The following is a 23,877-nucleotide window of genomic DNA, read 5'->3' on the forward strand; positions in this document are numbered from 1 at the left end:
ATGGACAAAGGAAGGTTGCGGAGACATAATTCCCCTCCAATCTTTCCCCCTTCCCCAATAGTATTCTGCACATCTGGCTTGGCTAGGGCCCTGTTGTGACAGATGGACAATATCCCACAATATCCTGAATTAACTTTACTGAATCAAGTTAACCCTCACTGAATGAGGTGGAACACCTTTGGGGTCCGTTGTATTAAAAATGCAGTTGTTGTGTTACTGAGAGATTGTAGGTATGTCCACAGGAAAGGTAAACAGGAGCACAGCAGAGGACGATTAGGCAAATTCACTCAGATGGTAACCTCTCCAGGGAAACACCATCCAATTAGAGGTTTAAATATACTAGCTCAAACTGGATTCTCCAGGGACTGACTGACAAAGAAAGGATTTTTGGATAAATAACCTGGTTTTAAACTGGCTTATGGCCTTCTTCCTGATCCAACAAACACCCAGGACCTCTGGTCCACGGAGCGCCCCACTCCTTAGAAAACGGTTGGAAGGACTTTGCCTACAGAGGCCTATAAGATTGATGCTAATTCTGAACTGAGGCTATTATGAACCTGTGTCCATAGAAGAGCCCTCCTTATTGGGAGGGTTGAAGGAATGCTCCTGCCAGAGCCCATGTTGGAGGTGGTAACGTCTGGTAAACATATTAACATGCATGTAGGTTCTTTTATTGTTTTTAGTAGGTTTTCTCTGTAGTGCTTTTACCTCAAGAATAAAATAGGCTTGCATGAAAAAGAGCTGTGTGATATCTATAACTGTGGGCAACTGTGATGTTAACCGTCTCTGAAGAGAAAGACAGCAGGTGTGCTTGGGCAGCTTGTCTCTGCCCTGAATAATACAGTGAAGGGGCTCGTTCACCTGCACATCTACCAATGTGATACATGCCATCATGTGCCAGCAATGCCCCTCTGCCATATACATTGGCCAAACCGGACACAAAAGAATAAATGGACACAAATCAGACATCAAGAATTGTATCATTCAAAAACCAGTAGGAGAACACTTCAATCTCCCTGGACACTCAATAACAGACTTAAAAGTGGCAATTCTTCAACAACAACAAAACTTCAAAAACAGACTCCAACAAGAAACTGCAGAACTGGGATTAATTTGCAAACTGGACACCATCAAATTAGGCCCAAATAAAGACTGGGAGTGGCTGGGTCACTACAAAAAATAATTTCCCCTCTGCTGATAGTCACACCTTTTTGTCAACTGTTGGAAATGGGCCACCTTGATTGCATTGGCCTCGTTAGCATTACAAAAGTAATTTCCCCACCCTTGGTATTCACCTCTTTTTGTCAACTGTTGAGAATAGGCCAGTTCCACCTTAACTGAATTGGCTCGTTGGCACTGACCCTCCACTTGTTAAGGTAAATCCCAACTTTTCTTAGTGCTTTAATATATATTTTGCTTACTGTATTTTTCACTCCATTCATCTGATGAAGTGGGTTTTAGCCCACGAAAGCTTATGCCCAAATAAATTTGTTAGTCTCTAAGGTGCCACAAGGACTCCTCGTTGTTTTTACAGTGAAGGTAGGGAACTGTGCAGCCTGGATATACCAGTCAGAAGGAAGTCAGATGCAGGTCTCCACCCAAGAGAGGCAGGTCCTGGGGAGCTGGAAAACTGAGAGTGGGGGCCTTTGCTGGATCACTGAGGGGAAATACAGGTGCAGTTGCCCTGAAATGTGACACTGTCTTTCTAATGAGGAACGGTGGCTGGAAATGTAAAGTGAAGGGATGGTGAAGCCTTTTGTCATTCCCAATGTGATTAGTTTTTAGGAAGGGCACACATGGTGTGATGGCTCGGTCCCTGGCTTGAACATTGTGGTTTCCTAGTCCTGCCATTAGGAACAAAGGACTGCTGAAGGGAGTAGAGCGGGAGTGATTCATATTTTCTTACAGCAAAAGAAGGATTAAAGTTTTACAAAGCAAACCCTAAGTGCTTTACCATTTGCGTTTTGCTAACAGATCCTTTGTCTCACACGACAACACATTCATGGCCAAAGGACTGAATCTTTTATTTGTACTTTGCCTAAAAGTTAAGCAATACCAGATTCCTTGGCACAGAGAATCTGCAGTTTGCCTGGCAGCATTCCAGCACGCTGCAGGCTTTAAACAACTCAAGACTTTATGAGTGAATCCACAGTCTGGAAAAAACTGAGGGGGGTGGGATGTAAGTGTTTGAACTCCTACAAAAGGAGAAGTTGTTCTGACTAGAAAGAGAGGCCTTTATCAGAGGATCATCTGATGAGTCCTGCAAACCTAGAATGAATTAGAGACTGTGTAATCAAATGATGGGTTTGTCTTTGATTCCAATTCATATTGTTAACACATGCTCCAAAATTCTACGTCTGATTCTGTGTGGCGAGGGAGAGGGGGGAGGGGAAATTTGGTTTAAATTCCATTTTGTAATTTTTTTGCAATAGGTTCCTGCTTGGATAAAGTTAACAGTTGGAGAAAAGAAAAAAAGAAGTCATGCTAGAAATCACTGCCAGATATTGCCTGGAATGAGAATTATGTCCACTATTTATATAGTGCCTTTCATGCCAAAGGAGTCAAAAGCACTTTCAGTCTGGTTTTGTTCAGTCTTTACTGAGGCCAAATATTTGTTGACCGTAACACGAGTTATATCCAAGTAAGGACTGAGGAGGATCTCAGGAAGATTTGACTCAGTGGTTGCAAGATCTGTAATAACTTAACCCATTGCTGAAATGTAGTACTTTCTTGGAGTGGAAAGCCGCCGCCGTTAAACAGCACACAACACTACAGACGACAATGCAGAGAGTGAATAGCAAAAACATATCCCACTGAAACTGAAGGGGCAATTTAAGTAGGAACAGTACAAAACTCTGTTTGTACAGCACCTAACACAATAGAATCCTAGTCCAAGAGTAAGGCTCATATGTGCTATGATAATACAAACAACACATAAACCAGGCACTCTGTATGGGTACATCAACATAACTAAATCTTTCAACATATGAATTCATTCTAAAGAAACTTCTTTATTCATTTCTTAATATTACCATATTTGTTTGAAATAAAGAGCAAGAATTCGACAGTTTAAAACTAGAGGGGCCGCCAACTCCAAGATTGTCGGATATGACTAAAGAATTCACTCAAGTAATGAGGGTAGCCAGATCAATAGAGGAAAATGTGTTTCCAGTAACAGTTTAAAAAGCATACTGATTGGTTTGATATATGTCTTTAGAAGTTGGTCTAGAAAATAAAAATGGGATATTGTCAAATTACAAATCATATAGAGTGAGAGTCTTAAAAGCCGATCATGTAATGCTCTTAACACAATTTACATCATTTATGGAATTTGTGGTACTCTGTTCTTAGCATCATGAATCACTGTAAACACCAAAAATGAGGCATGGATCCTTATTTTAGTCAACAGCCAGTTTTAAAGCTGCTCACTGTATTTAACCAAAAAAAGCTCTTTATTTTCATGAATACCAAGATGTGGGCAAATAAAGAGTAGTGAGCAATTTGACAAATTTGGGCCCTGATCTTGCAATGAAATTCCTACTTTAAAATGAATTGTGTTAATTAAAATAAGGTCTAAAGTGCAATAATTATAAACGCTGAATTTATTTTTAACCATATAGATATTTGTTTACATCTGCTCTTCATTCAGGTACTGATTCAGCAAAGCAGAGGCTTAACATTAAGCACATGAATAGCTCTACTGACATAAATGGGAGAAATCACATGCTTAATGTTAAGCACATGTTTAAATGCTTTCCTGAATTAAAGCCGCAGCTTGGATGATTAAGTTACACTGGCCTGTTTCTGGTCATTTTCATGTCCTAGCACAGTACTGCAGAGTTTAGCTTCAAAGTCTACAAGGGAATATTCAAATTAAACAAAACAGTTCATTGCAATTAATCATGAAACCGCTTCCATTCAAATGAAGTTTCGTAAAGCTTTTTTTAAACTGCCAAAACCAAAAAAACCCAGTCCTGCAAACACTTACACATGTAACTTTATTCATGCTAAGAGTCCCATTGAAGCCAGCGGGATCAGACCCTAAATTTGGATCCAGGGAGTCTCCAATCAATACAGTAATCTGCATAGTGAGTGCTGCAGAGCTAATGTAGGAAGAGAAGGATTAAAACAAAAGAATGTGACACATCTGACAGATATGATGATTCACATATCAGGAGTAGGTCTAGACTGTGTAGCAAGAGCAAAGTAAAAATATGGTTTTACAGCAGAATGATCCTATGTCCCTTATTACAATTATTTTTCATATTGCGACATTAATCTAAGCACATTAGGATTTACCTAATTATTCCTACGATCCTGTAGGACGTATAGGGTGCTTTCCTCTTTCAGATTATAGTCTCTTCATTTGTTATATATGGCAAAGCAAAGAAAAAGACCATTCCTGCTCCGTCCCTCCTCCCCCTTTTCTCTGCACTTAAAAATCAAATTAAAACAAACAAACAGAAGCTTTGGTGACATAATGCAACTATCATTAACTTTGCCTTAATTATTTCTTCTGTGTGAAATAACACTTATGTCCATGATATACATTAACAGCGTCACCATTATGCAGCTGCAGTAGCTCGTGCTAATGGACGTCTGTTATTGGGGCTATTTGATCTGGAGCCACTTCATGGCCTTCATGAAAGTTGTGAACAGTAAGATAAGATTAAAAATGTTCCTGGAAACTTGGTCCAGTCATTAAAATTACCAGACCATCTGCTCTCCTCTCATAACTGCTTACTGAAACTAGAGAAATTCCAATCTTTGGTCTTTCCCAGGTGGCTTCTTTCTGCTGCATTCACCTTAGCCCGAGGGAAAAAACTTTCTCTGATAGAGATCAAGCACAGAGACAGAATCAGAGACACTCTGAAGGAGGATTCTAAGCAAAACTGATGTATAATTAACAAAGATCTAAAGAGCAGCAATAACCTAATAAAAAAAATCTGGGCTGGAATTTATCACTTGGGCTAAGCAACAGAGGGTCTGTTATTTACTTTTCAATTTTCCTTTTACTTAGAACAATGACTCGTTGCAATATCCCAAATAAAGAGCTAGTTTTTAGGGTGCCCAATGCATTCAAAGAAAAGGAGGCCTTTCCCTGCATTATTAACTAGAGTTCAGTGGTTAATAGCAGCAAACTATCCCTGCAGCTAGGGTGACCAGACAGCAAATGTGAAAAATCGGGACGGTGGGGGGGGGGGGGGGGGGGAGGTGTAATAGGAGCCTATATAAGAAAAAGACCCAAAAATCAGGACTGTCCCTATAAAATCAGGACATCTGGTCACCCTACCTGCAGCCAGGACTTGAACCCGCATCTCTAGTCTCACAGTCCAAACCTACGAGCACATCACCTCCCAGTGTCATACACAAATTATAACTCAGAGTTATAATGCAAACATTGCTACTTTTTCTTGTGCGTCAGAATCCCCCAGTGATGCTACTAAACCAAACAGAAAAACTGCAAGGGTCCGAACTCTCTGGTATTCAACTGGCATTCGGAGGATCTCAAATGTTTTTCCCATTAATTTAATTTTACAGGAAATAGCAAGAAGGCTTTTGGCTCTCATGGGGACAAGTGGACACACAGTGGAAATATTTTAAGGCAAATGGAAACTTAAGCCAAAGTAAGAGGCCTGTGGCTACCCTTTTGTGTTACTCTACATAGCAGCTTTTCCTATTCCAATCAAATTTCCTGTGCCTTATATGTTAAAATAGGGCTGTTTTTTACACCAAGCATGTGTGTGCGCATTTGCTTCAACCTATACTTTGTATTTGGTTTAGATTATTTTGATTTAAATAGAAAAACTTTTTTAACTTTTTATTAAGGCAAAGTTAACACACTACATTGTACACTGCTTATTACTTATTCAGAATCCACTTAATATTCACAGAACCTGGCTTAAGATTCTGGCTTGCTGGCTAGGATCCCTCCTCCTCAGAATATGCTAAAAAGGGTGACAACATTTCTAAATTCTTTTCTATTTTTGAAAGATTACCTAATTACGCATTCACAGCAGACTTGGCAGTAGGTCACTAATCATGTAATCACACTCTTCTTCCCCATTTCCTCTTGACGCCACAGAACCAATAGTCAAAACCAAATTCTAATCTTGCTATTTCAAAACAAGTACTTCCTTAATGGAAAAATGGCGTGTCTATAACACTGACCTTATTACACTCAGGACAGTGTGAATTTAGCAGTACTCTTGTATACAAAGCTCTTAAATCCTTCTGTTTGTTTGTATTACTCTTACTAATGTTTATAAGCGGAGGACGATATTCTGTACAGGCACTGGCAGTTCACAGATGGGGCAGAACGTTTTAACTACATTCCCAGTGGTTAACGATAACTGTTGACTAGGTTTAAAACCAGTTGTTGACACTCACTATACTAATGTTTCTTGAGAGCAGAAACAGGTCCAAACCAAAATCCCAGACCTGAACATCTCTGAACTATCTAAAGTTTATATCTAGATACCAGCTTTTCCAAACTTTGTGGCTGCCTTTTTCTTTATAATGGGCTGACCCAAATCCCAGAACTCAAATGCTCCCACACTTGAAGGTTGTGTGGATTTGATCTTTGCTCAGTTTGAAAATGATCAGGTATATTTCTCTTCCAATCAATGCAGAGAATTGATCCAAGAGTCCCAATTGTCAGATACAGACATGAAAATGGGACAACAAAACTTTGCATTTGGATGTTAAAGTCAGCACTTATGAATGCAAATGTCCATTTTAGGTGCCTAAGTGTACATTTAGATACCCATGGTGAAATCTTGGCCATATTGAAGTCCATGGGAATTTTGCCATTGGTTTCAATGGGGCCAGGATTTCACTTAAATACAGGATTTAAACGTCTCATGTAGGTATCCACATTTGAAAACTGAGCCCCCATATCTGAAGCAGATATAGCTCCACCTCCACTAGTGGCATAATGTTTTCATTAAAGCAGAAACCTATCATGCCAAATCCTGATCTCAGTTGCATAAATGCAGAGAACCTCCATTACAGGCAAATGAGTTACTCTGAATTTACACCAGCATAAGAGAGATCAGCATTTGGCCCATCAGCTATATAAGGAACATATTTAAAAACATCAGCTGCAGCATGTTTCCCTATACTTTTATTAACCATCTACTCAAACAATATAAACAATGAGTACTGCACTTCCATTGGAATGTAGCAAATTTTCTATAGTTTAGGCAGGATGTTGACTTTCAGTGGGATGTAGGCTCCAAACTCACTTAGGGGTACGTCTTCACGGCGGGTAGCAATCAATTTACCCGGGATCGATATATCGCGTCTCGTTAAGACGCGATATATCGATCCCCGAACGTGCTCACTGTCGACTCCGGAACTCCACCAGAATGAGCGGCGGTAGCGCAGTCAACGGAGGAGCCGCGGCCGTCGATCCCGTGCCATGTGGACCCCAGGTAATTCGATCCAAGATACTTCGACTTCAGCTACGCTATTTGTGTAGCTGAAGTTGCGTATCTTGGATCAATCCCCCACCCCCAGTGTAGACCAGCCCTTAGATGTAAAGTTTTGCACAGATTGTTTATGAGTCATGAACGACACAGAAAAATGCTATTTTCTGCTACTCCTAAAGCAGGGCTTCTAATTTTCAGTTCCTAGTAGGGTGTAGGTTTGGATTAGATTAAGTCCTTGCTGCCCAGGAAATTTATATTCAAGACATTCACCAGGTCATTCCTATTTAAAAACATAGGGAGGGTGGAATTAGAGGAGCTTGGGATTTGCTTTGAAAAACTCTCTCATCCACCTGACCCTGTTACAGCCAAAGGAGGTGTCTCTGTCACTCTGCCCATCCCACACTGAGAATGATGGTCCTAGAACCAGAGTCACCAAAAGAACGAAATCAGTAAAGGCCTGGAATGCAGCTGACATCCTATTGTTTCTGAACTGCATCTGCTTTGTCACACAGTGATTTCACGCTGGTATTCTTTCAGTCTGGATCCCCTCTAGTGAGCTATCAGAAGGAGCAGACGCAAATAATGCTTTGTTTTGTTTTTTCCATTCTGAACAGGCATAAATGTTAACATTTGATTCAAACTGTCTCGTGGCTCATCTCTTTTTCATCAGAGGCTGTTTGAGTGAGGCAAAATAATCATGATCTATTTATATAGAGTCAAGTACCGACAGAAACACCAGAACAATAGATTTGCAACCATGGATGTAACTTAATTTTTATAGACTGTATTCAAAAGCAAGAAAAATGGGGATACTGAAGAAACACCAATCTACATTCAGGTGTTTCTCAAGACAGTTCAGCAAGGTTTTATTTTATCTGCTTCCAAATACAAGATCTCTGTGGCATGATATCTATCTGTCTACCTATCAGTTTGATACTGTCTCTGATCACTGTAGTATATGACCACCTTCCATGTAAAATAAATAGCAGTATTGAAGTCCCTAGTAGACTTCATGGATATATATCTATATGCCATTGTCAAGAAACAAACAAGGATTTTCTTCTCTTCCAGAAAACTGACTGCATGGCTGAAACAGTTCCCTATTGACTTCACTTGTACTTCTGGCAGATGTAAGTTTTTTATATACTGTCAAGCTTGGCAAATGATACACAAATGAATCCTGACTGTTGGTGGAAAGAGGCAAATGCTGATATTTGTTGGGATTTTTGTGGTGACTATGCAATGACTCATTACACATCATCATCAGGATTTGAAACCTGGACCTTCAGCACCAAAGCACAGACTTCCACCACTTAACCTAAAGGAGCAACTCCATTAGCGGTCAGTAGTTGTAGACTTATCACCTATTTGGAAAAGGCATAACATGAGTTTGGGGTGAAAATATGACACACTCTTTACAAGCATGTTACAAACACACAAGACAGATTACGCTAAGTGGCAACAGGATATCATAAGCCCATACACAACACTCAACTTGTGGCCAGCTATGGTATAGGCCTGGAGATAAAGCCTGTCTGGATAGCCCCATGCTTGTCACTATGGTCATAAGATCTTAAACAGATCTAGAATGCAAGTATTACCTCAGACCTACACAACTGCTGAAAGGAATCTGGTGAGTTTACGCTTCCTATACCAATCTAATTGAAAATCCATGGGAGATGAGTGCCTAACTGCCTTTGTGCCTTTAAAACCTGATATACCCTGTCTACATTAGAGCTTGGCATTGCTACAGCTATAGTGCGGGGCCGGCTCCAGGTTTTCTGCCGCCCCAAGCGGCAAAAAAAAAAAAAAAAAAAAAAAAAGCCGCAGCGGCGCAATCGCACCATTCCACTCTTCGGTGGCAATTCGGTGGCAGGTGATTCGCTCCGAGAGGGACTGAGGGACCCGCCGCTGAATTACCGCCAATCAGAATGGTGATGGTGGACGGTCTGGCTGGAGTCAGGGGACAAAGAGACTTGGCTGGGGCGGCGCATGACTACCATGATGGGTTGGAGAGGCTGAAGATTCTCACTGGAGTGAGAGAAGATAGGAGCCCAAGTGACTCGACAACAGAGTATACGAGTCACATAAAGTAAAATAAAAAATAGAAAAAATAATACATTTATAAAAAGTGCAAAATAAATTTAAAATAGTAATAATGAATAAAATACAAAAATATTAACAGACTTAAAAAAAGTAAAATAATAAAAACTGAAAAATAAAAGAATTGTAAAATACATAAAAACCATAAAAGGGGAAATAAAATAAAATGAAACTTAAAATATATATAAACAACAATAAAATAAAAAAGGAAATACAAGTAAAATATATTGAAAAGGTAAAAATAAAACTATTAAGAAAAAACACACACAAAAAGAAAGAAAAAAGAAGTACAATTGTAAAACCGAGGGCGAGAGTCCATGGGGCTTGTGCTCCTATATCATAGGGGAGGAGCTCTGGTGTGTGCCCCCGTATCCCCCTCTCTGCCCCCCATGTGGACAGGGCTAGACAGCAGTCTCACTCCGGCCATGCGGCCACCCCAGCCTGGGAGTGAGGGGCGGCGCCCTCCCGGGCTTCCAGACCCACAGACAATGCCCGGGGGGAACCACTCCCATTTATACTTGCTGGACACAAGGCTCTTGCTCGTGTTGTACAGGAGGCTAAGCGACCCCCCTGTTATACACTGAGCAATGAGGGCTCCCTTCATGTGGTGCAGAGGCGAGACCCTGCGCTCCAGGGACGAGGTAGCTGGTGGACAGACCCCGTCGGAGCGGGGAATGTCGGCAGGCGCCACTCTGCCTTGGACGGAGTCATCTCCACTTGAGCAAGCGAGACTTCCCGCAACCGCCAGGCACCTCTTCCGTCAGTGGACGGTGACCCTGACTCCGAGAGAGACCCCCGGGAGAGCGAGAGAGAAATGGGTGTCTCTCGGCTGGGCCCCCTGGGGCAAGATTCAGCCCAGCCGCAGTGGGTACTAGGTGGAGAGGGGAAGGAGAGAGAGAGCCAGGCTGGAGGCCTCCGGGCTCTGCTCCCCTCTCTGCACTGGCCTGGGGGGGGGCCTCAGGGCTTTTCCCAGAGTGTACCCAGCTCACACAACCTTGTGACATGGGTCCGGGCCAAGCCTTCGGAATGAGGGGAGAGAAAAGGGCAATGCTGCCTCTGCCCGGGCTATGCAGGGAATCACCCCGCCCTCCTGGAACTGCCCTCTGGGGACCCAGCTGGGATTGTAGCTCATTGAGATTTCCAGAGCCTGGCCCTGTTGCGGTCACACCATGAGGGAGAACAGAAACACCTGCCTTTAAAATTCAACTGTATCTGGGGTGACCCCACCTGTATTTCAAGTTCCCTAATAGAGGACACTGCTGTGGGGGGGGGGTGAGCTTGAGGGGGTATTTCGAGGTGCTGGAGGGGTGTGTATGTACTGGGAGATGGTATTTGGGAGGTGCTGGACAGAGTATTTGGGGTGTGTAAGAGCAGGGGCGCCTCTCGGGACCAGGGGACCTCCCGCAGGCATGCCGCCGAAGGCAGGCGCTTGCTGTGCTGGTGCCTGGAGCCGCCCCAGTATAGTGCTAGAGGTAATCTGAGCAAACAGACTCCCCAATGTTTAAACAGCATTGGGAACTTTTAAATGTAAATAAAGGCTATAAGGTTCTGAAATAAGATCAGGCTGGCTGGGTAAGAGAAGATGCACACCTTGCAAAAACAGAAAAAAAACACAACACTCAGTAACGAACCTTTTAAAAGAAGATTAATTTGATAGTGAAAGAAAGCTATTCCTTCCCTCACGTTAGCAAAAAAAAAAGGAAGACCGATAAAGGTGATTGATCATTTCCTTTCATCACTTCAAGGAACAGGAAGGATCTTTTGCTGCCATTGAATTCCCCCGCAGGTTTAGAGGCTTTTAAATCAATGTTATTAGGTTACTTGGTTCTATCTTCTGTGCACTTTGCTGAGCTGTTTTCCATACTCTATTGCAGGGGTCGGCAACATTTGGAACATGGCTTGCCAGGGTAAGCACCCTGCGGGCCGGACCAGTTTATTTACCGGCTGACGCCCGAACCTGCCGCATCAGCAGGTAAATAAACTGGCCCGGACCGCCAGGGTGCTTACCCTGACGAGCCGCGTGCCAAATGTTGCCGACCCCTGCTCTATTGGGTGGACCTGGAAGCAGGATTTTTTTAAATCCACTGTTTAGAACCCATGGGGCGAATGAAGATTTATGATATGAATGTTCGTTATATATGGGCCTAGTTTACAGGCACTGTTAAGACAATAAAGGGTTATTTTCTGTATTATCAAGGCACACAGTGTCAACATTTTCATCATGAGCTCCAATCGTTAGAGGCTCTATGACTTGGTCATAAAAACTGACCCTGGGCTGAAGCTTGACACAAAGTTGCAGTCTTCATTTTAAATTGGTTTAGCACTTTTAAACCACATATATAAAGGAAAAGAGCGTGCTTTGTGACATCAGATGCTTTTTTAAAAAGCAACGTCTTAAATGTATACGAGATGCTACCATCAACTAAAGGACAATGACAAGAAGGAACTCAGAGTATGATTTATAATACTAGCACATAGCTGAAGAGCCTTTCACTGGCAGATTATGTATATGATGTACCTAAGGGTTTCAAGCAATAACAATGGAACTTGCTTCTTCAGAACATAACATCCTAACACTCCGTTCTGCACTGTATATACTCAGGAAATATGCAAAATGATTCAAACATTTTTATGGAAAATTACTGCTATCAGCTAATTCTCTCTCCTATTGCCATCCTTCCCCAACCTCTGTCAAAACCAAAAAGGCCCAAGTAGACTCCAGTTTACTGAGTTGTAAAATTTAATTAGTAAGATGTGACGCTACATCTGTATTTCTAGGGTGCAACCACAGAAAGGAAACCAACAACTGCCAACTTTTTAAAGGAAGTACTCCAACTGTCCTGAAATAAAGTGAGGGTCTGCCACAATGCCACAAAAGTGAAACTGAAGATGAATAAGCCCAAGGGAGTTAAGTGCTTCTTTTCAGTGGGATTTGGACACCTAACTTCCTTATGTTCCTGTGTAAATCCCAGCCTAACTCTGCTTTCTAAAGCTGAGCTATTGTTGTATTCAGTATAATACTGCACAGTGAGCCAGACCCGAGGCCAGTCCATTCAGGGGATGCCCTCCACCCACCGGGGAGGGCGTAAGGACGCAGTCATGCAATGTGTTGAGTGCCCTTAGCTCCTGCTCCAGTCATTCAACACTAGACCTGGTCAAAAAGGAGGCAACATTTTCCATGAACATTTTCATGGAAATTCCATTCTGGTTGTGTTTTCCCCTCAAGACATTCAAAATTGTATCAAAATGTTGTCTTTTTAACTTTTTTCAACCAGATCTAGGGCTGGTCAGAAAACAGAATTAATTTGGGGGGCGGAACTTTTTAGAGAAAAGTAATCCCTTTGTTGTAGTTGAAAATGAAGTTTCAACAAACAAACAAAAAGTAGCTGAAAAAATTAAAATTTGGTAAAATTTCAACCAGTTCTGCTCAGCACCAAAGAAGTGAGTTTAGGATGCACAGGCAGTCTTCGCTCTGATTTTTTTGTTACTTTCTTAGCTTAATTGAGAATTGCAGTTCTATTTCAATCACATCATTGCTACATTACATTTGAGTTGATGGCAATAGCACTGCATGTGGAGTAAAATGTTGGGAACGACTGAAGAGCATTAGTTATCCAACAGCCTTCTTACAAATTAATGGCTTGGTCTATGCCTCAGTGGACATCTGGGACCAGATTTCCAAGAGTTTACTACCCATCACTGTGGCCAGATTTTCAGAAGAGCTCAGCTGCACTCAGGCACCTAAACCAGGGCCATATTTTCTAAGATGCTCAATGCCTAGTAGCTCCCACTGGGATGCTTATAGCCAGTTTCTCTGCTCTTCTGAAAATCTGGCCCATAATTCCCATTGACTGCACTGTGAGTTGCCTGGGTATATCTAAGAGCAAATCAGGTTTATGTCATATCATGAGCAGAAATATATTTAGTATACACAGGAATATAAAAAAATCACTAAATAAAACTGTTTGCTCCAGACATTTGACCTAGAAATCACATCTGTGTTCTTAGCAAATATGTACAGTACACTACATTTGTGTGACCAAAGATTTCATGCTTGCCACTCTCCCCTTGGAGCAGATGCTTGATAAAACTCCAGGGTTATAAATAGGGCAATTACTTACTAAAGCCATATGTTGGAAGCACATAAAATGTGCTTGGTTAACTTAAAAACCTTCAAATAATGATCATAATAATAGGACTGAACAGATCTCAGATTTAATTTATCGATGGTGCTTTTTCGTTTGGGGCACTATGCATGAAAAACTGAAACAACATATACGCAACTTTCCCCTCCCCCCCAAACCATCTTCTCCAGTAATATTGGTCAACTAGTGGGTCAGTCTGCAGGGAAAGCACTGGAGATGTCAGGAACTAAAGAGACCCAGAGGTTCCTCAGTCTTCTGTTGTGGAAATTATTTTACTGACCATTTGGGAAAGCGGTTGTGAAATGATCCCCTTTGTTGTGGTTGTGACATGAACCCCTTTTTGTAAAGAGAAATAAAAGTTACAGAGGAATGTGTTGGGAACATGGCAAACCAGATGGAGACAGTATGGCTCCTAGATCACTGTTGTTTCAAGTTGAGAATAGGAGGAGGAGGAAGGAGACCTATCCTGCAGCACAGAGCTGGGAGTTGTAACCCAAGGTCATTATTCCTGCAACAAACTCACTATGGCTCATTCTGAAGAACACAGACTCTCTGCGCAGTTACTGTGTGACTGTTAATGCTGATAGGCATTAAATATACTGAAGTCAATGGAATTGCACTTGCTTATGCCAAGGGTAAAGTCTGGCCCAATGTTTTGAACTGTGCTGAGAGGTGAGAGAGGCACGGGTTGAGCACAGAAGAAACCCGCCATTTGCTAGTGTGGAGGCCCAGTCTAAAGAGAATAAGCAAAAGGACTTCTACAGCCAGAGTTCTAGTCAACAGGATGATCATACACTACTGGTTTCTCTTTGTCCTGACTATGATCACACACAGAAAGCTGTTAACATCTCAGTCTTCCTGCAGTCCTTCCTAGCAGAGCCAGTCTCTTATGGGATTCATGTGTGAGCCGGGTTTCTGGCAATATCTCCAATGAGGGCAGATCCACGAGTAACAACTTCAGGATTTGGACTACAGAGATCCAGACAGGACAGTCTGCCTGTCTAATCTATCCTGCCCACTAATGCAGAGCTTTACCAAAATGCAAAATAAAGCCTCCCTATATACTGCTCATGTTAGAGGGAGAACCTTCTCCTTTGCCATCTAGACCAGTATTCTGGCATTTCCCCATCTTGATGACTACCGCTTTTTCATATCTCATCTGAAAAGAAAATCTCTCTAATCTCTGAATCGCTCTTCCACTGGCATTATTTGTTAGTTAGCTCTCTTCAGCAATCTGCAAATTCTGTAAAGCCGTGGGGGTGTTGAGGGGGGAAAGTTGAATTTTATTATTGGGGCGACCAAGAGCTCAAGAGATTCACCCCCTGACTCAATGATTTAAATGTCATTTTCATTAAGCAATGCAATGGATGAACTTTGCTGCCCAAAACACTTTTTCATGCTAGTGGTGATTAATAAAATACAAAACTTAACCTATATGAATTTATTTTTGATTTCTCCGATAGAATCTCCTTCCTTTCATTATTCTTCCCCCTTTAAAATTTCCTCCTTTTTGGGGAGCATTAAATAGTTTTTAGTTTTTAATTAAAAGCCAGCCCTGCCCTACATATGGGGCCATGAAAAGTACTCACTGCCCGGGTGTCCAGGAGCAACAGTGGCAGAAGGAAGGGAAATCAATACATTCACAACACAAACCTTACAAAGCTTGTGAGCAAAAGCAGGAAGAATATGGTAATGAGATTTGAGATAGGCCCTTGTTCTATTTCTCAGGTGCCCTAAGGCAAGGGGGAAATGAATCCAGACTTGACACCCACATGGGAAGCATATGGTGAATAATTCAAAATCCATCTCAAGATTTCATCAGGAAAAGAAAGCCTGGGTAATAAAGAACAGAAAAGTACAGTACCTATGGGCCTGAGCCTGCAAGATGCTGATCACCTCATCTGAGCTACTGAGTATCTGAAAATCCATTTAAGTTAATGTGAGAGGAGATTGCTCAGCACCTTCTTCCCCACTAGCAAGTTATCTGATGCATGCTGGGAGAGTTTAGCTTTTCTGGCTGTTGTCAAAGTCCGTTTTCAAGTTCACTGCCTAATTTCTTTTCCCCTCTCTTCTTTTAGAGGCTGCACACGCCTCACCTGAGTATTCGGCACGATGCATCAAAGAAGGGTCTCTAGTGTGGCCCTAGAATATACTGATCTTGATAAGAAAATAAAGATGCTTGATTTTTTAAAGGATAATTTTTATTTAGAAAATTAAAATTCTGCTTCTTGGGAACTCTGTCCAGCAAAAAGAAAAAAATTATTAGTAGGCCCAGAAAAAAATTATGGAGTGTTTACAGCAAAAATATTTTTATTCTGAAATACGCCTTAATTTATTATTTGGGGGAGGGGGGGAGGGGAGATGTTCAGTGGAGCGTAAGTACCATTTTCAAAAGTGAGTTAGGGACCTAAGACTTATTGATTTGGGCAAGTTTATCACTGATCTATGCCTCAGTTTCCCCATCTGTAAAATGGGGATACTGAATCTCCTTTGTAAAGCTCTTTGAATTTATGGATGGAAAAGCACTGCATAAGAACTGCTATTATTATCTTTAAGCCATCTTCTATTCTATTCTGGTTGTCATACTGCTCTCCCCACTGTAGAGTGAGTCCCTTCCAGATGTGTGTTAAGTGATGGTAATAGCATTTGTCATGTGCAATTCTTTCATTTTTTCCTCCATGGTGCTGTGAGGGGATAAAGACATTATGCTTCCCCATGATCCTGCTCTGACTGTGAGGGGTTGGTGACAAATTGACATTTGGAATAAATTAAATTAGCCATATGGCTGCTCTGACTTACAAATAGAAGAGTCCTTAGTGGTCCATTCTGCTTGACAATGATCGGTGGAGTGCACCGTACTCTGGTCTCCCCTCATAACACAGATCTGTCTCCTCTTAACACAGCAAGCCCTGATACACCTTCTACACCAGCTTTATGCCATCCCAGATCTCCCCATGCTGGGAGTATCCTCAGGTGCCCTTTTTGGGCATCTTTAAGGACACTTTGTGCTGTGTCAGTGTGACAAAGTGACCTTCTGCCAGAGTCTGATCTCAGTTATACCAGTGCAAACCCAGACTCTACTGATTTCAAATGTCTTCCTCCAGCCATATGCCCATATCACTGTGATCGGAATCGGACCTCTTAGCAGGGCCCAGAATCAGGGCCAACAAATGGGAAAGAACTATTTCAGAGCTTCCCTGGAGAATGATGTTTTATAGGGAGATAGCATCACAGCTCAAGCTTTTCCTCCATTCTTAGCAAATGAGGTTGTGGCAGTGCTTACTGCTTTTCATTTGAATGAAATACATGAGAACTCACTTTGCTTTGCCGTAGGATGCCTGTAGTGCCATGGGAGCAAAAAGGCAGAAATACTAGTCTTCTCTGGTGCATTACAAAAGTGTGTTGTGTAGCCAGCCCGCTATCCTGGAAGTAAAATGTTCCGCCTGTTTCATTTGTGACTCCTGTTATGCTGGTGGTGTGGAATACAGCTCTGACAAGCTGTGTAGGGGATACCTGACAGTCTCTCTGGCTCACTGCATCAGGGCCCGAGAGACTTAGTTTGGAAGTGACAAAGATGCCTTGTACACTGTCACAAAATGAGCCTCATGCATTATACATGGACAGCAAGCCGTGTTTCTTTGAATCCATTAGGCTAGTTCAGTCACCGCAGTTCCACAAAGAGTAGGTCATGTCATTCTATGATATACAGCATTTAACTGAAAAGTAACGTCAGAGTGTATGTCAGCAAGTGGGACTGTGATTATTTATCGAGTATCCTGAACTATTCTAGCAATACCATTGCTCTATGCTGGTTAGTTTCATCTAGAGCATGTTGAGATGAAAGTTGGAGGGCACAGGGAACAGAATTTTTCCAGGAAGATGTATCCAGACCTGGCAGACTTTGCCTGAGGTTGTATAAAACAGTGCACTACAGTTTTTACTATGGACTACCCTTTAGTAAGTCAGTGCTTGATGCTTTTATAAGGCAGAACACAAAGAGCTTCCAGACAAAACACGACCAACACAGTAGGTAGGGTGCACTGGGACACCCAGAGAGGAAGGATGTGGATTAAGGTTTTATGATTAAAGTACTAGACTGGGACTCAATTCTTAACTCTTCCATTGACTTAATGTGTGACCACGAGCTAGTCACTTCAGCTTTTTGTGCTTCAGTTCCTTATCTATAAATATCTTTATTTGTCAATCTATTTAGAGTGCAACCTCTTTGGGGCAAGGACTGTTTCTTCCTATTTGTTTGTACAATTTTCTTCAAGTGACATCTCTGATGCAGAAGTTGTTGACCGTCTTATGCAGTCATGACAGAGTTGAAAAACGTCCCATCTCCTTTGGATACCATTCCATCTGACGACATTTCCAACATAACTAGCTCTCTTTCTTCCTCTTCCTGGGTGGTCTGCAACCTTGCCTGACAGTATGAGTGCTGGAAGCAAGTGACTCTGTGATCTGTGAGCTATGGGGACACAAAAAGATGTTATTTTTTTACCTAGGGTCTCAAGTTATTGTGCTCTTTTTAAATTCATCCTTCTAGTCGCCTCTTTGGTCCAAGTTTTGGGTATGCAGTTTTTTTTTTTTTTTGCTTTCCTCTGTAACACCAAAATTCAAATGCTGTCAGTCTTCTCTCAACGTCCTTTTAAAGTGTCCAGCTCTCACATCTCTACAGCAGAGTGACCATATGTCGCACTTCAGCAATTTAGTGCTGATGCGCAGCTTTAGTTTTCCACAACACAGGAAGTCTTTGGAAGTTGTGGAATACATTTTTTTTTCCCTCACTGTATCCTTCTTTTGATGTCTTCATCACATCTTCGCTCTGATGTTATTACACTACCCAAACAGGGAAACCTATTTACTCATTCCACCACTTGACTGCCAAGATACAGACGTTGTCTACCTTGTGTTTACTTATTACTGTCACTATGTACAGTGCCTAGAAAAAGGGGATCTTGTTTGGGATCTGTAGGCATTCCTGGGATATAAATTAAATAATAAATAAAAATAATAATTCCAGAGAAGAGAACAATCAGGATGAGGGTTTTTAAAATGTATTAATCATCATTATCCATCTTTTTGTGGGAAAAGTGAGCTGACCAGAATGAGGCTCAACAAGTGAACTTGAAAATAAAGGCCCAGGATTCTGGTGAGGAAGTTAAGAAACTATGACCATGGGAACATTTATACAGCAACTATGATACTTTTATATACCATCTGTCATGATTTTAAATTAGCTATAAATGCAGCTAATGTTTTCAGTTGTTAATGTTTGTCGTTTTTAGGAGTGTTTTATGTAGTTAGAAGCTAATGTTGGCTCATATGACTCACGTTGCCTTTAGTGAAATTCTTCTTCTTTAGGCGATAAATGATATACCTGATTCATCTCCCGTTACAGTCCACAGCTTTTCCCCGAGTACCCATCGCCCTGACAGAGTTCTCAGCAATTAGCATCCACTAGTGATAAAACTTAATGAGCCAGAGCCACCGCTGGTGTAAAACACAATGGATCAATGCAGTTTTGACCAGCAAGAGATTTAACTCACCCAATTTTCCTCAAAGAAGATTCCTCATAATGACCATCACTCAATTACTTTGCGTGACATTTCAAAGGTGGTGTACACAATTGACTACACTTATCTCACCCTATATCTGCCATCCAAGCCAGGGCAACACACTAGCATGAAATGTAGGATGCCAACCAAATATTCAGTTGCCTGTTGTACTCATTTGCAAGAAGGATTCTTTACAGATGGTGTACTTGGTGGGATACGGGGAGACATATATGTGTCAAAGTCCCTTGTTCACCAGCAGCCTCAGTCAGTCCTCCCATTCACTGCCCCAGGTGCCACTCCCTCAGTCGCTGGTAGGGGAACACGGGCCTGCCTCTAGTCTGGGTTCTGGCTCAGGGACTCTCTAAATAGCAGCTCCCTTCTGCACCTTGCTGCCTTTCCCTGAGCCTCTTCCTTACCTCTTGGTCCTCCCCACTCTTCTGGGTTTGCCAGCCTCTCGATTCCCTCCTTCCAGGGAATAACTGTGGGCTACTTGTCTTTATAGACCCCAAACACCTCCCTCCTGCCAGGGAGTGACTGCAGACTACTTCCCTTCAGCCCCCGCATGCTTCCAATTTCCTGTCTTTATATAAGCCCTGCCTGGTCCTACACAGGTGAGCTACCTCTAATTAGGGCTTTCCTCCCAGGCTTAATTCTCCCAGATTGCAGCCTAATTGGCTGATTGGGCCCACTTAACCCAATTCAGCTCTTTGCAATGCCAGTATGGGGAGTACACCCCATCACAGTATATCATGAATGAAAAAAAAAATCAGTCCCCAGTGGCCATTTGATCACCTTCGAAACCCCCCCACACAATTCAGCATGACTGAAATCCTCCTTTCAGGAGATGTCCAGCACTGGGATAGCAGGAAGGTTACTTGGCAGTTCTGAGATATACCAACAAAGGTACAGGGTCCAGCACCTGCTTGCACTATGCGCAGTTTTAAACTCTCTCTTCCCTCACTTTGATAAGCATGAATTTCCCTAAGAACACTACAGAAGCCACAGGAAGCCACAGACTCATAGGAGCGGGGGAAGAACATGAAGGTGCCTCTTAACATAAAAGTTCAAATCTACTGCAGCACTTAACCGGTCAGGGAGCAATTCCAAACCAAGGGTCTGATGTGGAATGGTGCTGACCATCTGCAACACCTATTGACTTCAGTGGGCATTGCTGGAACTCAGCTCCTCTCAGACCAGGCTGTGAATGGTCTCTATGATAGCCTATGCCACAAATCTCAAGAGATTTCATTGGGGGAAAAAAAAGAAGGTTGTTTTCTCATTTGCTTCTGCATAGCATGAAAGATAATCCTGTCCTATTTTAAAATAAGAATGCCACTACTTATTTATCCAAGTGCAGAATCATGCATACCGTGCTAGTTAGTTAAAGCTCAATGGAAAAGTAAATCCTTAGGAGCAAGAGCATGGGACAAAAATAGATCAATTGATTTGTGAAGACAAGATGGTTTGTTTTGAGCCTTATTTATTATTCTAGTGTACTTGAACCAGGTAGAAATTCCACTTCATTTTCTCTTACAGCTTCCATTTGTAGCTGGAGAAAATAGATCAGTGAGAAAAGAGAAGTGGTATATAATCTTGAGAGACTTTGCTTCAGAGAGTAAATTAGGCTCATGGGTTCCAGCATTAGGACTATCCGTCCACAGCTTCACTCTCAGATGGGATTAGACTGCATGACACGTTTGTTGTCTAGTGTTAACAATGAGCACAACACATGTACTGTGTGCCAAATGCTACCCCTGGGCAGGCAGACACAACTTCCTCAGAAGTCAGCATAGGTTCGCAGGCAGTATGGGACTGGCAGACAGACAGACAGATGCATACATAAAGTTGAAGGCAGAATTAGGCTCAGTAGGTTTATCATTGGGGTGGGCGCTGCATCTACTAAGGGTACGTCTTCACTACCCGCCGTATTGGTGGGTAGCAATCGATTTATCCGGGATCGATATATCGCATCTCGTTAAGATGCGATATATCAATCCCCGAACGCACTCACCGTCGACTCCGGAACTCCACCAGAGCAAGCGGCGGTAGCGCAGTTGACGGGGGAGCCTCAGCCATCGATCCCGCGCCGTGTGGACCCCAGGTAATTCGATCCAAGATACTTCAACTTCAGCTACGCTATTCGCGTAGCTGAAGTTGCGTATCTTGGATCGATCCTCCCCGCCTCCCCCCCCAGTATAGACCAGCCCTAAGGTATTTTATGAAGAGGTATCACTGTCTCTCCAGACACACACAGCTAAGAGGTGACTAAGCAACACGGGACCAAATTCTGCTGTGACTCACACCTCATGTAACCCCATTGACACTGATGGAGTTGCATGGAGTGTGGCAAATCACGGTACAAACAATAGATGCTTCATCTGTAACACAACTATGCCTCACACTGGAGGAACTCTGGGCTAACTCATGCCTCGGTTACACTGTTGCAGCCCCACTGAAGTCGTACAGGTTATGTGGTTTTTAACTGAGGATAGAACTACTCCCACTGAATTTGCACAGGTGAAAAGGAAGGCAGAATGTGGTCTTTTATTACAAAAACCTATCTGCAATCATGCGGTAATGCTACATAAGACAGGGTCTGTTTTGGCTGAAAAGTGAGACTTCAAAAGAAGTTTAAACAACGAAGACACTTGAAAAATGACAATCTGATAAGAAGCTATAGTTATAGTTCTGATTGCATTCTTTTAATAAAATGCATTGATTTATTTCTTAGCCCTTAATCCAGACTGCATGCTTACTTCATGTCTATACTTCTTTGTTCCTCATTTACTACAGAAGACATGAGAAAGATTTTTTTCCTTTCTCATCACTGACATATATTTAAAAATAATTATCTAAATATATATTTAATGTAGCTGATGCAAAGAGAGGACACTGATTCTCTTAGGAAAATTTCTACCTACTGCAGCCTTCATCCACATGTCTCAAAGCATTCTACAGACACAAATTAATCATCTGCGAGTAAGTATTCTTATACCTCAGGGGAAACTGAGCCACTGAGAAGTAAAGTAACTAGCCTAAGTTCACAGAGCTAATCAGTGGCAGAGATGAGACCATAACCCCAGAAGTTCTGATATCAAATGCTCTGCTCTCTAAACACTCAGCCACACTTGGAAATCGTATTGTTCCAACCAATTTGGTGAATGCAGCCTCAGTGCACTAGAAGATGAGTGCAATACAATAAAGAGAACTTGAGCTTTTCTGTATTTGCATACTGTTCATTGGGGATACCTGAACTCTACTATAAAAACATATTTAAAAGCAGCAAGGACCTATGCTGTTTTTCTAGTGGCAAGGAAATGATTTCCAAAGAATCAGAAAAAAGCCGACTGTCTCATCCAATTGCAAAATGGGTGCAGCATTAGACCACACAAGTCAACTATTTAATTGTCAACTAAAGGCTTAAATCAGACAAGAGGTTCAGACCACTTCTCATACTGCAAGCAACTTTGAAAGATAAATGTGCTCTATTTTGCCATTTTAATAAACTGTATTTCTGTAAAGAGTCCTGTTGTTTTATTACAGACTGAAAGGGGATCATAGAGACAGAGAGAGAGAACAGCAAGCCATCCTACAGCTAAAAAGAGATGAAGCTGGCAAAAAGCTAGGGGGCTCAAAACTACGCTAGTAAGTCATATAGGAAAGATCACCAGGCCCCTACATTTAGAAAGAGCATAACTAGAGGAGTGGCTTAGCCAGTACAATGAAGCTGAAGGCCCTGACACTGGAGGAAATTCAGAGACGCAGCTGGATTCTAACTTGGCAGCACAAGCCCACCTCTGCAAAATACATGTCATAAAACACACTATAAATAACATCTTGAGCTCTTAGGACTACCTGCACTGCAAGGTCCATGCTGGCAGAAGATGGTGCAGACTAAAGCACAGGACACACCAGTGCTGGAATATCCACTCGCTGCAGGGCCGGTGCAAGGATATTTTGCGCCCTAGGCAAAACTTCCACCTTGCGTCCCCCCTCCCCCCCTTGCACATCGGTTCATTGAGGGGCAAATCCCAACGAGCCTTGATAGCTCTAACTGCACCTGTTACCTCTTGAGTATTAAAAAGATATTTCTTAATGAGCAGTAGTGCATACAATCATACAATACAAGGGCAGAGGGGATATTTTATTATTGGGTTGTAAATCTTTTTCTCTTATAATATAAATCATACACGCTGCCAAAAAGGAAGGTCTTGTGTGTGTCACATGCCTAGGAGTGAGCAGATCCATGTACTATTCCCAGCTTTTCCTCAGAATTCCTGCAACACACAAATTCTTCTCCCTTGCAAGGCAACTCAAAGGAACATCTAGAAGAGCTGACTCTTACATAGACATATCCTTGGGCCAACACGACACCCATATGCCTCATTTTCCATTGAATAGGCACATTGCCTCCCAAGAACTCCAGAGAGCAGGGCTAGGGAGTGTGCATGGTACACCATCCCTAGAGGACATGCTACCATATTTGCAACCAATGTGGAGAAAGGTGTAAGGGGAACATGACCAAGTCTGCAGCCCAGCACCTTTTGAGGGAATTGATGCACCAAGCGTACCCAGAGTGAGTCCCTTAAGTAGGACTACTTGCAACCATGTACTATGTGTCCTAGGGTGCAGGAC

The 23,877-nt window shown here is 42.2% G+C and overlaps 1 protein-coding gene across 1 annotated transcript in view; it reads right to left on the reverse strand.

Moving 5' to 3' along the window:
* GALNT17 (polypeptide N-acetylgalactosaminyltransferase 17) overlaps window positions 1–23,877 on the reverse strand; it is a 281,383-nt gene that overhangs the window by 110,744 nt on the left and 146,762 nt on the right. The gene's annotated exons all lie outside the window — the stretch shown is intronic.

This window comes from Malaclemys terrapin, chromosome 18, assembly GCF_027887155.1.
Source record: "Malaclemys terrapin pileata isolate rMalTer1 chromosome 18, rMalTer1.hap1, whole genome shotgun sequence".
Lineage (NCBI taxonomy): Eukaryota > Metazoa > Chordata > Testudines > Emydidae > Malaclemys > Malaclemys terrapin.